The sequence below is a fragment of the Mesocricetus auratus genome, unplaced genomic scaffold, assembly GCF_017639785.1.
Source record: "Mesocricetus auratus isolate SY011 unplaced genomic scaffold, BCM_Maur_2.0 Super-Scaffold_100018, whole genome shotgun sequence".
NCBI lineage: Eukaryota > Metazoa > Chordata > Mammalia > Rodentia > Cricetidae > Mesocricetus > Mesocricetus auratus.
Genome location: NW_024429199.1, coordinates 49,336,101 through 49,342,603, shown reverse-complemented (window position 1 = coordinate 49,342,603; position 6,503 = coordinate 49,336,101).

Sequence of the window (6,503 nt, the reverse complement as noted above, 5' to 3'; positions counted from 1 at the left end):
GTATCCAATGCCCTCCTTTAAAAGAGCATCTTTTTGGAGATAGCGTAAGAAATAATATGTGAAAACACTGAGTGAAGTGTCTGGTGGGCTTTTAACCAAAATGGCCATGGCTACTCTAAGTGTGCACTTAACCATAGGGACGAAACAAAGTTAAGATCAAGGCCCTTCCCGCTCAAAAAATGTCATCATTCCACAGCTGGAGCTGATTGAGATGCCCACGCTAGGCAGTAAGTGGAGCCTAGACATGTGGGCTCACATGCTCCTGAGGCAACTGACTCGAGAGAAGGGGATGATTTGGGGAGGACTAAGCTGCAAAACCATTGTATTTACCATATTCGTAAATTCTGAGATACTTACATGACATGTTTGTACTTTCACCTAATATTTTATACACGCCAAGAAGACAACAAATTGAATTATGTTTTTTTTTCATCACAAAATAAAAGGAAAGGTTTTAAAATATGCTCCATCTAGAGACGTCCATCTTGTCGGCATTAAGCTAATCCCCCTGCAATGCACTCTGAGTCTTTGCTCTCTTGATTTCTCGTTGTTAATTTATGGACGGTTCCAGGGCATGCTTTGTGCTTCGCACACTAATGACTAAACCGGCAGAGTGTGGAGCATCAGCTGCAATTTTCTTTACACAGCAATAACGAAGCCTAAAAACAAAACGAGGGAGAATGAGTTGCAGGCATTACAGCCTGAGCACACTCCAAAAGAATTAAGTGATGGATGATAATAGTTACTGCTTGGGTCAGATGAGAGACCACGGTTTAAATGCAGCGTTTAAACACACAAACACGTGCCCGCGCGCACGCACACACACACACACACACACACACACACACACACACACGAGCACATCAGAGACACACAGACATACACAAAGACACACAGAAGCATACATACACACAGAGAGACACACATAGAAACGCACGTGCGTACACACACACACACACACACACACACACACACACACACACACACCCTCAATCTACTGCATCCTGACAATATAAAAAGGGCAGAACAGAGAGACCCAATTTGGTTTGCAATGAGAATAAAAATCCTAAACTCTATGTAAAGTGTTGACATGAGAGCTTTGGCAAGTGCAACTTGTTGGTGGAATCTGTCAATATTAGATGCATAGATATCCCTCCCCCTACTCCGACTTTATTCGCAGCTAGCCTGAGTGAAGGGCCCTTGGCTTTCATGGTGTACTCCAAGTGATGAATCAGACCGTCTAATTTTTCTCATATGTTCTCTATTTTACAAAAATGACAAGAATTCCGGTAGGAAAAAGGAATACCGTGAAAGCAGGGCTGCGAAAGCCTCTGCAGTGGGACTTTATTTGGGATAAGAAACAGTTTTCTTACTTTTTCTTGCTAAGTGCAAATCGATGAGCGGGTTCCTTTTTGTTTTAACTGCCCTGGTCGTTAATAAGTCCCCTGAGTTCAGAGAAGGGAAGCCCCAAGCTCTGGGGACACACAATCCCACAGAATTCTAGGGCTATCCGTGACACCTCTATCCTGACTACTTCTACAGTCAAAAGCAAGGAAGACTTCATCTTGTGTCGTAACTGGCTAGGCAAAATGGCTTCGCTTTATTTGTTTCTTTCAATATTCAGCTCAAGGAAAGAAAATACTTGCACGCATTAGAATCCACTCATACGGACTTCACCTGCATGCCTTCCTGGCATTGTACGCCTGAGTCTATAAGGAAATACGTTCCTTTGCAGGTACAATATAAGGTCAATGTAAGACCCAAGGGACCCTGGACTCCCTTTTCCCTAAGTGTAGCAGGAGCTAAGGTGAGCCTTGCTAACACACATCAACTACCTCTAGATTGATAACTAGAGTAGCACAGATACTGCTCTCCAGAGGGTAGTGAGCAGACGGTCCCCGGCTGGCTCTCCTTCAGAGCACTGGAGATGCCACAAGCAAAGGAAACAAGCTAGCTCAGAATCTATGCAACTTGGCAAGACATCGGAACAAACGGGAAAGGTCTGCTCAAGAGAACCATCTAGAACTTGGTAAGGCATTTGTGCAGGTTGTTCAGATGACATGAACTTGGGATATACCAGCCCTCCAACACCAGTTTTATTCCCAGTGGTCAACTCCAAAGTGTTGCCGATTCTGAAAAAACTTGGCTGAAAAACCGTTGTCCCCAGAACATTGTCAGGTTTCTTACAAGCTTGCAGATCCCAGACACGTTTTCAGAGTGTGTCAGCCAATGTTTGCGACTCCTTGCTGGCTCGGTAGCTGGCAGGGTTAAGTACATATAAAGTTAGCCTGCACATTTTGTCATTCATTTTAGCCATTTGATTTCTTTTATTCATGTCATTTTTTTCTATGACTGTTTTATTTATGGCTTTAGTCAATTTAATGCTTTTTATACTTTATTGACTATGTTATGTATCGTTGAAAATCATTTCCAGTTACTATTTGCAGCTTAATTTGCCTTATGATGTATAACATGTAACTTCCTATTTATAAAATAAAATTAATGTTTGTCTTATTATTTCTTGAGTTAAATCTTAGAGAAAAAAGTTCTTTGATTTTTAAGGCTATTACTCTCCAACATGTGTGTCCAGTTCTCAAAAAAATTATTCCTTTTCGTATTGGTCTGGAATTAATTTGGGGGGGAAAACGGTATTGAATAAATATTTAATTCTATTTTTGCACAGATAGCCAACTTTGTCTCAGCATAATTTCTTAAATAATCCTCTCCTGGCTTTACCAAGTGAAACATAATCATTCTTTTATACGAAGCATATGAGAAGCGACTCTATCTGGAAAACTACTCATTTTTTTTTCTGTTTATTTGTGTTTCCAAAACGGAGCAGGCCTCAAAGTCATTATCACAGTCATTATGCCATCTTGGAATTTAGAGACCGCTCCAGTTAAAGTCTGATGCACCATCCGAGTGTGATGAGAAAGCAGAAGGGATGTGGGGGAGGGAGTAAGAGCAGTAGAGAAGACAAGGTGAAGGGCCAAAGGGGGGGTGGCAGGGGGGACACAGACGAGTCCGAGAAGCACCTGAGAGACGCTGTGTACGTAAAACCCACACTACGTACAATGGACAACACATCAGTAAGAATGCTGTAGAAGAAAAAAAAAAAAAAAACAAGAGATCCCTTTGCCCCCTTGGACTTGGAGCTCCATTTGGGTGAGGGCAGGAGCGTAAGTCATGCTGAGCACAGCAGAAGCTCACTTTTAAGCGGGATGCTTAGCAGTGTGAGCTCCTAAAGGGAGAGAGAGCCTCTGGGTCAAGGGACAAAGAAAGGCTGCGTGACGGAGACACCGCTTGGGTTTGAGTTTAACCCTGGAGACAATGGGACGGGGCAACAGCGAAGGATTCCCAGGAGAGATTTGTGATTAGGAATTATAATTCTCACCGGCGGTGGTGGCGCACACCTTTGATCCCAACGCCAGGGAGGCAGAGGCAGGCGGATCTCTGTGAGCTGGAGACCAGCCTGGTCTACAAGAGCAAGTGCCAGGACAGCCTCTAAAGCCACAGGAAAACCCTGTCTCAAAAAATTATAATTCTCCATATACATCATTTTCTTTCTGACTGCCAAGAGCATGAGTTACCAGCAGTCATTCCAGCAAGAACCCAACCGGGAAGCCTCCTGGAGCTGGGCAGCCAGCAGCAGGACCAGGCTGTGCGGTCCTCATGATGGGTCACAAGCTTGGTACAGCATCGCCACTGTGGATAGAGTCTGCGGAGGATTCATACCATTCTGGGAGACCCCTCACTGGTTTCGTGAGGGATCAGCTGCCATACAAGTGGGCGCCGATGCCTGAAAGCCAAGTTATCTCTACGCTCTACTCAACACCACTGCACAGCCGTGTTTGGAATGCGGTACAAAAGAGGCGTGGAGCTGAGGTGGAGACGTATCACAGGCGCCCCTTCTAGAACCTAGCAAGACTCCAGCGTTCCCAAAAGTGACTGCTTTGTTTTGGGATTCGTCCTGCTTTCTTAAGGCGCACTTTCTACCCTGCAGGAGCAAGGGGTAGGTCGGGGGAAATGGGAGGATGGGGGACGTAGCGTCTGAACAGGAACGCTTGCACCTGAAGTCAGGAGTAAGAGGCAGAGTCCTCCAGAATAAGGTGCAACTCACTGTGATTCCCCCAGCTCAGTGAAATGGGCGCTACATCTCTCCTGTGCATCTCCAGGGGTAGGCGCCAAGGATGACTACTCACTAGGAAAAAGAGAAAGAGGCAGTGACAGCAGAAAATGATGCCCCTGGGGGCTTTCGAGCCTCAGTGCATCCATAGGTCACCAGCACCTCTACTTCTGTCGAGGGTTGAGTGGCCCGCACACTGCGATTCCCCCTGGACACAGCATCTCCGTCCCTACAGCTCAGACTAGAAAAGGATAAGCTAGCTCTGCCAGACCTTCTCTAACAAAGATGCTGGACTCCTCCAGAATTCCAAAATGTTCCAAAGGACAGACATCGCCACTCCCCCCCACACCCAACCACCCCCACCCCCCCGCCGCCGCCATCCACATAAACTGAGGTCCACCACAGAGGAGAGATGGGAGGCTGCCCATAAGAGACCATCAGCCGAGCTGTCCTGAGGTCACACCTAGGCCAGGCTGTTTCCACCGGAAGTCGTTCTGCCCCTTCTGCATCCTTTGGGTTAACACTCTGCAGCTCTGCAGCCCTGTTCGGGGGGAGTGTCTCTGTTTCAACCGTCAATCGAAAACCCCACCTAGAAAGAAGGCTGCCCTTCCAGACTGCCCCCGCAGTGGACCAGGTCGTTCTACACCTCTGAGAGATGAAAGCTCGCTGCAGGATGAGGAGCAGAGTCAGGGAGGAGGCACCTTTAAGAGTTTCATGGAAGGTTCTGGAACCGAGCATATTAAATCCGTGGCTTCTGGAATTGAATGTTTACGGTTTCGGCTGGGCCAGCAGAGCCGGACATCGTAAGAAGCAAAAGCAATCCCAGTCAGCTGCACTCTGACCACAGTGCCTTCTCTTGTATAGGGAAGCTGGCTGGCGCTCTCACTGGGCGGCTATACAGAGGCAACCTCTATCCGGCCCAGCAGATCCTGGATGTGGTCTCACACAGACGGGAGCTAGCAGTACAATGCTGCACTTTGTCAAGGTAAGTTTTAGCGTCAGCCTGTGGCGTGTGGATGCATTGTCACCACGCGTGCTGACGGTCGGTGTTAATCCACTCCCGTAAAGCCAACTTGCTGAGCACGGTTTACAGTACTCCGTGAGGAAGATATCCATACTTGTCACCTTTGTGTCTCTTCCTTCAACTCTCGCCCCTGACAACATGGGGAGCGTTTCGTCATTTTTCACTAATAAACTCAATAGGAACTTTCTTTTATTGTCGGAGAATGAACACTGTGGCCTGCTTTGACCAAGGACACTGCCCCTCAGGGCACGGGTCACAGAAACACCCACCGGGAATTCCTCCCACCCCTGGAGAACACATCCTCACTTGGCCAAGAGCCACCTACCCAACATCCCTGCTGCATGACTGGACCACAGCCAAGTGATCAAGACTTGAATTATGGGTCCAAGACTCCTGGTGCGGTGAGTAGGCACCACATGCTCACCGCACCATTATCTCTGAACATGTGGCTCTCAGGGGCTCACACTGATGCCTGTGCTGTGCACATGTAGACTCTGACCTCAACAGGAGCCACTGACTCTTCTGGTTCTATCCCACTCTAATGTCCTGTTAGCTTCCTAGTTGTGCCTTAGCACGGGACTTGTCACCAAATCTCTGAAATAGTTACCAGAACACAGAGCCTCAAAATCTTTCAGAAAAAGAAAAACTTCATTTCCAGTAAGCCCTGTAAGTATGCCCTTCTTCAGAATACTCGGACGTGGCAGCCACCTGCAGGAAGGAAGCTAGTGAACTGTAAGGATCAGATGTGGGAAGGCAGAGCCTGCAGCTCCTGGAGGGTGACTTCCTTACCCTGCAGGAAGAGGAAATAATTAGATAATACCAGAAATTATCAAAACTTCATGCATTTAGTTCCCATGTGCAATCATCTCCCAAAGGCCCGCTACTCCAGGAGACAGGAGTGCATTGGTCAGAGGTGTCTGTGCAGATTTTCAAACAGGGATGAGCCGCCTTCAGCCCAGCAGGTAGAGAACCACATCTCAATAAAATGTCGGGAGTCAGACAACTCACCGGCAATCCAATGAGCTGGAAGGTAAAGGGAAAATACCCTGTTTCCACTGTTTGACTAGTGGCCAGGCAGGAAGGATAGCCGGGGCGGGGCTACCAGATGAGGAGAATTCTGGGTGATGTAGACAGAGAGGAGTCGTCATGTGAGCCTGGGAAGAAAGACAGAGTCAGGTATTTTCCCGTAAGATAAGACCACGTGGAAATACATAGATTAGTAGTTATGGGTTAAATAATTAAGGCGGAGCTAACCAATAAGAATCCCTAGCCACCGGCCAACTGTTTGATAATTAATATTTGGGACCAACGTGGCTCTGGGGCCAGGCTGGCAGGAAGAGCCATCTGCAACAC